The sequence below is a fragment of the Cardiocondyla obscurior genome, unplaced genomic scaffold, assembly GCF_019399895.1.
Source record: "Cardiocondyla obscurior isolate alpha-2009 unplaced genomic scaffold, Cobs3.1 scaffold31_0_849067, whole genome shotgun sequence".
Lineage (NCBI taxonomy): Eukaryota > Metazoa > Arthropoda > Insecta > Hymenoptera > Formicidae > Cardiocondyla > Cardiocondyla obscurior.
This window is the reverse complement of record NW_027228788.1, coordinates 445,559-457,329: the sequence shown is the minus strand read 5'-3', so window position 1 is coordinate 457,329 and position 11,771 is coordinate 445,559. Positions and strand designations below refer to the sequence as shown.

The following is an 11,771-nucleotide window of genomic DNA, read 5'->3' as shown; positions in this document are numbered from 1 at the left end:
GAGAATGTTGGAAATGGCAAAAGAAAGAGAAAAGAAAGAATGGAGGAAAAACAATTTAATAATAAGAGGTATAAAGATAAAAAGTGAGGAAAAAAGGCGCTGAAAGAACAAGTGGGAGAAATAATAGAAGCAACAGGAGTAAAAGCAAAGATAGAGGATGTAAATAAGATAGGAGGAGTAAATAAAGGAGGTTATGGTATGGTGTGGGTAAAGATGGAAAATTTTAAAGAAAAATTGGAAATATTAAGATGTAAGGGAAAATTAAAGGACAGGACGGAATGGATAAGAGACGATCTGACAGAATACGAAAGGAAAGTGGAATGGCTCATAAAGAAAGAAGCGGATAAATTGAAAAGAGAAGGAAAACAGGTAAAAATAGGGTACAAGAAGATATGGGTAAATAAAGAAATGTGGATATGGGATGATCTGAAGGACGAATTGAGAAAATGGGATGGTGCGAAAGAGTTTGAAAAAGAAGGAAATAAAAGGAAGAAGGTGATAGCAGATAGACTAAATGCAAGTTTTTGAAAAGAGGCGGAAGAAGAGAACGAAATGAGCTGGAAAAAGTGGAGAGAAAAGAGGAGGAAGGAGAAAAAGAAAAGGATGAAGAAAAAAATGGAAAAAGGAAAGATAAAAGGCAAAAAGAAAAAGAAAAGGAGAAAAAGGAGAGAGGAAAGGAAAAAGCGGAGGTAAAAGACAGAAACGTGAGAATAGTTTTTTGGAATGTGGCAGGAATAGAAAACAAGGATGAAGATTTTTGGAAGAACATGGAGAAATGGGAGGTGATATATATGTGTGAAACTTGGTTGGAAGAAAAAAAATGGAAGGGGTTAAGAAGTAAACTGCCAAAGGGCTATAAATGGATAAATAAGGGGGCAGAAAAGAAAAATAAGAAGGGGAGGGCAATGGGGGGAATGGTGATGGGATGGAGGGAGGAATTGGAAGGAGAGGAAGAATTAGAATTTAAAGATAGGAAAGGAATGATAGGAATAAAGATAAAAAGTGGAAAGGTATGGTGGAAAATAACAGGGGTATATGTAAATGAGGATTTAGAAGACATAACAGAGAACATGAGAAATTGGATGGATGAAAAAGAGGAAGGAACGAGATATCTGATAGGAGGAGACTTTAATGTGAGGACGGGAGAAGAGGGCGGGCTATGGGATGAGGAAAAAGAAGAAGAAGACAAGGAAGAGAGAAAAACGAAAACAAAGGATAAAAAAATTACAGGAAAAAGAAAAAAATTTTGTAAAACTTTGGAAGAAGCAGGATAGAGAATAGTTAATGATTGTACAAGAGAAGATGAAGAGGGTGAATGGACATATGTAGGGGGAAGAGGAAAAACAGTGATAGATTATGTGATCAGTAATGTGGAATCAAAAGGAGAAATAGTAGAAATGAAGGTGGGGGAAGAAGTGGACTCAGACCACTTACCTTTAATAGTGACGATAAAAAGGGAGGGAGAAAAGAGGAGAAGATGTAAATATGGTATAAAAAAGAGCACGAGACTGGCTTGGAGTGAGAAGGAGAGGAAAATGTTCAGGAAAAAATATAAAGAAAAAAGAGAGAAAGAAAATAATACGGAGGAAAATTGGAGAAGTTTTAGTAAGAAACTGGAGAAAACAAAGAAAGTAGTTAAAAAAGAAATGAAAAAAGAGAAGGGGGAAAAACCAAAAGAAAGATGGTGGAATGAGAATTGTAAAAAGAAAAAAGATGAAGTAAAAGAAGAAATGTTAAATTGGAGGAAGGGGGAAGGGAGTGAGGAGAATTACAAAAAGAAGAAAAGAGAATATAAAAAGCTATGTGAGGAGAAAAAATTGCAAGAAAAGGTGAGATGGGAGAAAGAAATAGAAAAGATTAGAACAGAGGGAAAAGTATGGAAAGTAGTAAACAAGGGAAGAAAAAAAAGGAAGGAAATGGAGGAAAAAATAAAGATTGAAGAGTGGGATGGATATTTTAAGGAAATGTTAGGAGGAGTGGAATGGAGAGTAAGAGAAGAATTAGGAGGAAAGAGAATAGAAGACAATGAGGAAGATATAAATAGAGAAGAATTTGAAAATGTAATAAGAAAGTTGAAAAAGGAAAAGCTGCAGGAAGTGATGGTTTAGAAAATGAAATATGGAAATGGGGAGGGGGAAGTAAAGAGAAATTATGGGAAACGTGCAAAAGGTATGGAGGAGGGAGGGGTGCCGGAGGAATGGAGAGAAGGTGTGATAGTTCCGGTGTTAAAAAGAGGAAAAGGGGAAAAAGTAGAAGAGTATAGAGGGATAACGCTGACACAGACTGCGTACAAAGTGTATGCATCTGTGTTAGCAGAAAGACTAAGAAAGGAAATAGAAGAAAAAGAAATATTACCGCAGAGTCAAGCCGGTTTTAGAAGAGACATGGGGACAGTGGATCAAATATATGTGTTAAATTATTTGCTAAATAAGAAGATAGAAGAAAAGGAAGGAAAAATGGTAATTGTGTTTATAGATATGAAAGCGGCTTTTGACTCTGTAGACAGGAAAAAATTGGTGGAAACAATGAAGAAAAGAGGGGTAAGGGAGGGATTGATAAGAAGGTGTGAAGAAATATTAGAGGAAACGGTGAATAAAGTAAAGGTGAAGGATAAAGAAGGGAAAAGTTTCTGGACGACAAAAGGAGTAAGACAGGGTTGTCCGCTTAGTCCTAGCCTGTTCACGCTCTTGTTGGCAGACATAGATGAAGAATTAGAAAGAGGAGGGTGGGGGGGTATAAGAATAAAAGACAGGAGAGTTTACTCGCTGGCGTATGCGGATGACATTGCGCTACTGGCAGAAAATGAGGCAGGCATGAAAGGAATGATTAAAAGCATGGAAGAATATGTAAAGGAAAAGGGATTGGAAGTGAATGTAAAGAAAACAAAGATAATGAGGTGTAGAAAGGGGGGAGGAAGATGGAAAAAAACTAAATGGGTATGGAAAGGGGAAGAAATAGAGGAAGTAAAAAGTTTCAAGTATTTGGGATACACAATTATGAGAAATGGAGAGCAGAAAGAGCATGTAAAGGACAGAGTAAGAAGAGCGGCAAGAATAATGGGGCAGGTGTGGAGTATAGGTAAAAGAAAATTCGGAAAAGACTGGAGTAAAAGAATATGGCTATTTGATAAACTGGTATGGTCGGTTATTAATTATGGCGTGGAAATATGGGGATGGAAGGAAAGAGAAGAGGTGGAGATATTACAGGAAAAATACCTGAGATGGGTGCTGGGAGTAAGAAGATATGTACCAGGATATATGGTGAGAGAAGAACTACAGAGGGATAAATTGAAAGGTAGAGCAGAGATGAGAGCATGGAAATATGAAAAAAGGTTAGAAGAAGGGAAAGGAGGGGTTCTAGCAAAATGGTGCTGGGAAGAAATGAAGGAAAGAGCAAGGGAGGGAAGAAGCAAGGGAAAATGGGAAAAAGAAAGAGAGGAATTTTTTGAAAAATTTGGGTGGTCGGGAAAAGAGGTGGAAGATCTAAGAGAAAGAGGGGAAATAAGGGGGGAATATTTGGTGAAAAAGAATAAAGAATGGCAAAGAGAGGAAAGATGGAAAAAAATAAGAGAGTCAAGATTTAATAAGTATTATAAAAAAGTGAAAGAGGAAGGGATACCAGGATATTTGAAATTGGGGTGGAAAGAAGAAAAATGGCAAAGAATGGCAAAATTTAGATTAGGGGAAGAAATGAGAGGAAATAAATATTGGGAGGAAGAGGAGAAAAGAAAATGTAGAATATGTTTGGAGAAGAAAGAAACGTGGGAACATATATGGGAGGAATGTATAGATTGGGGAAACGAGAACAGTTGGGAGGAAATGGTGGAGGAAATTCTGGGAGGGGAAAGAAAGGGGATAGATTGGTTGGAAAATTTGGAGAGAACAAGGGAAAAAAATAGGAGTGATTGAAAGTATGAAAGAAAAAGCGTCGGAAGCGGGGGTCCAAAGATAGAATTTAAGGTAGAATTAAGGCAAAACAATGTAAAGTATGAATGGAGGTGTGATCTCTCTCTCTCTCGACGCGTAGGTAATAGAATAGGAAAAAGGCGTAGATATAAGTTTTTACTTTCAGGAAACGGCTGTAAGAAGAAAGAAGATTATAAAAGTAGAAATAGTTTAGAGATAAGAATGAAGTTTGAAGATATATTTTATGAAACTGTAAACAGAAAATTGGGGAAGCGAAAGTCCCGGTGTACCTCTGAGGAGAGAATAAACACCTTATATATAATACTATTATTCTTAATATAATAAAAATAATAATAAAACCATGTAAAAATAAAATTTATATACAAGAAAATGATTAAAAGTATTGTTACGTCCGAAAGCTGGAAATCGGAAAGCTAACGATGCAACGAGGCAAAATCTTTTATTCGCCGCTAAAAGAAGGGACGGTACCGCTGCGACAGAGGCGCACGAGCTGAGGTTTCAAATCGGGGGTCAACGCCTTTAATAGGCGCTATGGCACTCTTTTCGAAACGCGTGCGGCCTATGGCCCCTTTTTAATAAAAGAATCTAATCTTATTTATAGGGACAGGACCACGCTAGTCTTAAGCAAATAAAAACCAGAGTATGATGGTGTTAAAAAAAATGATATTTGTTTATTCAAATGGTTTTACAATTTTACGGTAACTATTGCTTAGATAATTGTTACAATTAAATTCATCTTTTGTTTTAAATTATTGCAAGTGTTTGTGAATATTCGCGGGTGTACAACTTTTCGGTAGATGAGTATCTTAGATAGATAGATAGACAGATATTTTATTGAATTCCCTTTCGGGTTACAAACTTTTACAATTCTTCCTTTCCTCTCGCACACGCATACATCGCTTCATCTCTCACAATCATCCCTCCGCTCTCACAATTCTCGCACTCACTCCTCGCTTCCCCCCCCCTCTCAACCCCTCTCTTCTTCCCCCCGCATACTCCCCCGCACCCTCACCTTTCGCACAACGCTTTATAACTATGTTCTCCTATTCCATTTCGCTCTCTCTCTCTTTCTCTCTCTCCCGGACCCCCGCTTCCGAAGCACTCTCGTTTTTACACATTCTTTCCAAATTATACTCTCTCCTGCTCCAACCCTTCTCCACTCATACCTCCCCCTCCTCCATTATCCTCTTCTCTTCTATCACTTCCCCCCTGAATTCTTGTATCCTTCTTAGCCATATCTCGCCCTCCCCTTTTCCGTTTAGCACCCTTTCCGCCCAATCCCTCCATGTCCCCTCCGCTCTCCAGCTTCCACATTCTTCCCAAACATGCTCCCAAGACTCTTCCACCCTTCCGCATACCCTGCACTTCCTTCTCTCTTCTTTCTCCCAATATTTATTCCCCCTCATCTTTTCTCCCAACCTGAACCTTGCCACTCTCCTCCACCTCTTCTCTTTCCATCCCTTTTTCAAGTATCCCGGTACTCCTTGTGCTTTTACCCTCCTGTACCATTTATTATAATTGGATTTTTCTATTCTCTCCTCTCTTTCTCTTCTCTGTTCTTCCTTGTCCCTTCTTTCCATCTTCGATATCCAGTCCGTTGTCTCTCCCAGTGTCTCCCCCCTTTCTATACTGTTCCTTATCCTTTCTTTTTCTTCATAGAATGATCTTCTTTCTCTCTCCTATCCCGATTCCGCTTTCCCCTTTTCTTCTCTTTCTTTGATCTCCTCCCAGCATTTTCTCGCCAGACCGCTTCCCCTCTCTTCCTCCAATCTCCTCTCGAACCCCCACGCCCTCCTTCCCATTTTCGTCCTCAATTTTATTTCTTGTATGTCCTCTATCACCATGTATCCCGGCGTGCTCCTTTCAACCCCTAAAAGCCATTTAACGTATCTTTCTTGTATTCTCTCCATTTTTTCCCTTTCCCTCCATCCGTATATTTCCACTCCATATGCCATTATTGTCCATATTAATCTGTCAAAAATCCACATCCTCTTCCCCCAGTCTCCTCCAAACTTTTTCTTTCCCAACCCCCATACTTCTCCCAACGCCGCCGCCGCCTTCCTCGCTCTCTCCCTCACCTGTCCTTCCTGCCCTTCGTTCTTCATGACTACGTATCCCAAGTAATTATACTCCTTCACTTCTTCAATTGGCTTCTCCCCCATTTCCAATTCATTCTCTTCTCTCTTCTTCCTCCTCTTCTGCACCTCATCACCTTCGACTTCTTCACGTTGAGTTCCAGACCTTTTCTTTTTAAATATCCCTCCAATTTCGCTATCAAGCTCCTCATGTCTTCCTCCTCTTCCGCTAACAACACCAAGTCGTTCGCGTAGCTCAATGAATATATCTTTTCCCCTTTTATTTTTACCCCTCCCCACCCTCCCCTCTTCAACTCTCTTTCTAGATCCGCTATTAATATATTGAAAAATAATGGGCTTAGTGGACATCCCTGTCTCACCCCCCTCCCTGTCCAGAATTTTTCCCCCATCTCCCCCCTCACCCTCACTCTGCATTTCGTTTCCCTGTAGATTTCCTTGCACCGTCTAATCATGTCCTTACTTATTCCCTCCTTCTCCATATGCTCCCACATCACCTCTCTATCCACTCCGTCGAAAGCTGCTTTCAGGTCAACGAAGAACAATGTTATTCCACCTCCTTTTTTACTTACAAGGGGATTATCAACCCGCGCCACCCGGGATTTTGTTAAAAAAAATATATGTTGTTAGGCATCCCTCCCCGATATACGCGGTACAATAACTCTTGCCAATGCCCATTAGTTAACGAGAAAAAAATTATTAAAATATTGCGCGTGTGTAATTTACCGAGACGATAAACCTAATTTCCAACAGTTAGCGTGGTCGTGCGGTGAAGGCGCGCGGCTAGAACGCTAAAGGTCTCGAGTTCGAGACCAGCTTTTTTGAATTTTTTTTTTTTTTTTTTTAATATATTAAAACATCGCAATAAATATTTTATTTAAATAAATTAATTTCTAGTATTTAATAAAAAAATAATTATTATATACAAATATGTTTCATCATACTTTTAATTCATAAAAAAAATAATACTTTATATTACAATATATTATATTTTATTAAAATAATATATACATTAATCGCTGTGTGTGTCGACTATTTGAGTACATGTATCGCTCGGTGTACAGTCACCGGCAATAATGGCCTGTCGCACTGCGGCGACGGCGGCTCCCGTGCGTGAGGTGGGGTTGTGTGCGTGAGGCCTCACCGCGGATCGCGTACGTGAGGCGCGGAACGCCGAAAGGAGCGAGAGGACGGGGGAAAATTTGGTGGGGGGCGTTCTCATGCTCTCTCGCTCGCGACCCGTGAGTGTGAGAGAAAGCATGGTGAACGCTAAGGAATTATTATAGGCGCACCTTCGCTCTCTCTCTTGCACGCGTTTGTGTTTATACGGATAGACAAGGATAGAAGTATATCGCGAGAGTACGCTATTAATTCTAGCGTATACTTTAAGACATTTCGCGACTTTTAACAATCGAAATTAAATACTCATGTTACTTATATTTTAAATATATATTTTTACATTACGTATAATTTAATTTTGAGATAATTTTCGTTTTTTGTCTTGAGAAAAAAATTGTCTTTCTCAAGACAGAAAACAAAAATTATCTCAAAATTAAATTATACGTAATGTAAAAATATATATTTAATATATAAGTAACATGAGTATTTATTCGATTGTTAAAATCGCATCTTAAAGTATAGCTAGAAAATGCGTAGGTGCGCGATATACTTCATCCTTGTCTATCCGTATAAACGCAGCGCGTGCAGAGAGGCGAGTATATTCCCCAGCGTTCACTCATGCTCTCTCTCACCGGGTCGCGGCGCGCCCACCACGCTCTCGCTCACTTTCGGTGTTATCGCCTACACGTAAACATAAAACAATATTACACCACGAACATTTTATAAATGCTGCTTCTTTGCACACACATGGTTTGTTTAACGAGGCTACGGGGAAGCAAACTTCATTTACATTTAAAAAGACCGGTTTTTCTGGTAATGAAACTAATTTTGATGCGTACTACGCATATTTAATCGTCAAAGTAAATATTGGTGCGCTTAACAGATAATGCACAAGAGAATGAATTTTTAGTGCATCTTCTCTAGTCGAAATTTCACGCTTTTCTTTTAACAAAATTGTAGCAGTCTGTAAACGTTTAATAATATTTTTTACTTGACGATAAAAATATACGTCGCACGGTTGACAAATAGGAGTACATTTCGGCGGAATTATTTTTGATGTACAAATTGTTTTTCCTATTTTGTCAACAAAAATTTCATCATAAACTGTCATATCAGTTTGCCCTCCCCAAGAATCAATAATAAAAAGAAATTTATTATGTTCAACATATGGTAGAAGAACATGTTTTAAAAAATCTTCTTTATAAATTTATTTTGTAAGCTTTCCCGATTTTGAGCAAGTTACATATATATTTTTAAATTCGCTCGTTAAATTTTGTACTTTTTTTCCACCGATGGACCAAATTTCCCTGTGGGTTTTTGCATACATAAAAATACTTGCGGTAAAAGTTTCCCGGATGCTGTTAATGAGTATTGCGCCGTATATGAATGTGTCATTTGATTCAAATGGCTTCTTTTGACCAAAACAGTCTTTACTCCTTTTTCCGCTAGCGTTCTATTGTACACCATTTGATATTGACATCCCGTTTGATCGGTATTTATAATGTAACTTGGATCAAAATCGGGAATGATTACATTTGTCACGTCCTGATAAATGTAATTATTTAGTCCGTTTTTAAGTCAATTCATTTAAGAACTTTACCCGGGACCGGACAAGGATTGCGAGATTATTTCTTTGCTTTTAATCGTCTGGACCGAAAAGATAAAGATTTCTGTAAGTCACAAAACGCGGATCAGTTTTAGGAATTATATTAAAATTCGGATAATTGATCTGGAAGTCAATCAAAATTAATTTATATCTTGGTTTATTTAATTCAGTTATTCGTTTTAATTTCTGGATTAGGGAGAAAGGATTTTGTTTCGTTTCAAGGGCTCTCTTGACCTGGTATCGGAGTCGTTTTATTTGAACTCGTTTATAAATAATATTTAACTCAACTCTTTTCAATTCAAAAATTCCGACACCAAAATCAAGTTAAATCAAAATAAAATATTAAAGTTAAATTATCAAATAACAATTTATTTAAATAAAATATTTACCTTAAATATCCAATTAATTTTTAAAATCTCTCACAATCTTTCCAAAGATCTTTTACTTTCAATCTCTCTAAGTTTTAGCTCAACTTCCTTGATCCTCTCGCTCAATTATTCCTTAAACTCAATCGGAATCAAACAACTCTTTCTGACCATCAATCGCTTCATTCACAATGCTCTGTATTCTTTCACAATTGATTGATTAATTAATTAACTGACTATCTGATTAACTAACTAACTGACAACTCGCGCTTCTTCGCACGTTCTTTTATAGGATGTGGATCCCCTTGTCCCCGCTAAAGACTTGGTTCACCACTTCTTCAAAATCAAGGAGGAAGGGTATTTCAGATCGATAATTAAATATAGTTAATAGTAATATAGCTAATTAGTAACAGCTCTACCCGTAGATGTTCGATCGATAAAATCATATTTCTTATTTGCCTCGGTCCCTGTTGGTAACCGGCTCGGTCCCACTCGGTGTTAATCACTTATTGTTTTTTAAATAGAATTAGTTTTAAATTTCATTGCATTCCACAGTTTATTCCATAGTTCATTATTTAAAATAATTAAATTTGTCAGCACGTGACACCTTCCCCCTTAAGTCATACGTAGTACATTATGTTACTACGTATGGCAAGCATTAAAATATCTACTTCTGTTGAAAAAATTTCATAAAATTTACATATTTTTCTTAACTTATGGCTATTTGACGCTTATTTCTTTTATGTTTCCTTTAAATTGCTCTTTAGACGCTCACTTTTTCCTTTTTTTTTTTTTTTTTTTTATATCCGCATTTTTAATTCTTCAAATATAATATATTCTTATTTGATATAGTAGTTTGATAAATATATTTTTTGATAATTTGAGTGTATATTGCATTATTTATTTTATTATAAAGATATAAGATTTTATATAGATATTTTAAATTTAATATATTATAATATATAAATGTCTATAATAGTTTGATTTAAATTTATAATATAGTATGATTTAATATTACTTAAATATATATTCTGATATAAAAATGTATATATGTATAACATAATTCGGTATAATATAACATAATTCAGTATAATATAACATAATTCGGTATAATATTATTTTATAATTTAATATAATTGTATATATAATTTAATTTTCTCTTCCGTCTTCTGGTATTAACATTCCAAATTGATACGGTTTAAATATGTGATAGGCCCGTCTTCCGCATCCTCTTTTTACCATTTCTTGCACCACGTCTTTCGCTTCTTCCAGTCCTGTCGCCGCTTTTGTTAATTCTACTACTGCATGATATTCATTAATACAGTTCTTTATTTTAATCCATCCCTTATAACCTTCGATTAAATACTTAATTGTCTTAATATCCTTGTCTGTCCATCCCCGGCTCGTTCGGGGTTCTATTAGGGCCAGGCTGCATTTATTGGCCTGCCACGGGGTTTCCTTAAATCTATCTTCCAGTTCATAACAGTTATATTTTCCTGTTTCCATTCTTCTTCCTATATCTTTTAGATTTACAATTATTTTGTGTTCTTCTTTGATTTCCTCGATTACTCCCCTATACCATTTTCCTCTTTCTTTTGTTACGATTTCCATTCCCACAAATATTTGTTCCAGAAATAAGCTTTTATTTCGCCCTATGCGCTCCATCCTTCTTTGTAAATATTCATTTAATTCTTCATGGTCATCTGCTCCGTTTTTTAGCTGCACATAAAATGTGTCCGGCGTCTCTACTTTGATTATCCGCACTTCAAATTCCGCCCTGGCTAGATTCCTTAAATTTATTTTCCTGATTGTGTTTTCCATTTTATTTTTTCTAAAAGAAAATTAATTTTTTTATATTTTTTTTTTGTTTAATTTAATTTCTGAATTTGTTGTTTTTTTTTTTTTTAGAAATTATTAAAGTCTGTTACCTCTAAGCTCCTCTTTTTTTTTCTTTGTTTAATTTTTCTTTAGTTGAAATGACCTCCTTTTTTTTTTTTTCACTGATCACTAAATTTCTTTATATTAATTTCCTTTCTCATCGATCTTAACTCTCTGGCTGCTAAATGCCGACTGACTAAATGATTCAATAAAGACATGTTACTTGAGCTTAGAGATAACGTTGTTTTGGATTCTGTTGCTCCTTTTTTTTTCTTGACCATTATAAAGGTTTAACTACTATACTTTAAAATTTATTTACATCGACTTTTTCTTATTCATTTTTATTTTACTGATTTAAAATTAATTTTCTTTTATAATTGTTTTATACATTATTTCTTAATAATATTTATTTAATTGTTATATCTTAAAATTTATTTGCTGATTTTCTCTTTGCATATCCTTTTTTAATTAGTTGAGTTCCTATGTCTTCTTTTTCTTCATATCCTCTTGAAATTTTTGTAAATATTACTGCTACTTCTTCATAGTTGATAACTTTTTCTATTTTTATTTTTCCTTGTTGTCCTTCCAAAAGATATTTAATCATTTTATTTTCTCTTTCACCCCAACCCCAGCTTGTTTTGGGTTCAATTTGTGTTAATTTGCATTTAATGATTTGCCATGGGGTTTCTCTAAATCTTTCTTCTAATTTGTAACAATTTAATTTTGATCTTAAAACCTCTTGTGCTGAGTCCTTTAAATCTATTCTTATTTGGTTAAAATCTAT

The 11,771-nt window shown here is 35.8% G+C and overlaps 2 pseudogenes; both read right to left on the bottom strand.

The window, feature by feature from the left end:
* Nucleotides 1-4,956: 4,956 nt before the first annotated feature.
* Nucleotides 4,957-6,549, bottom strand: LOC139112605 (golgin subfamily A member 6-like protein 2; annotated as a pseudogene).
* A 1,201-nt stretch (nucleotides 6,550-7,750) lies between these two features.
* Nucleotides 7,751-8,716, bottom strand: LOC139112586 (uncharacterized; annotated as a pseudogene).
* Nucleotides 8,717-11,771: the final 3,055 nt, after the last annotated feature.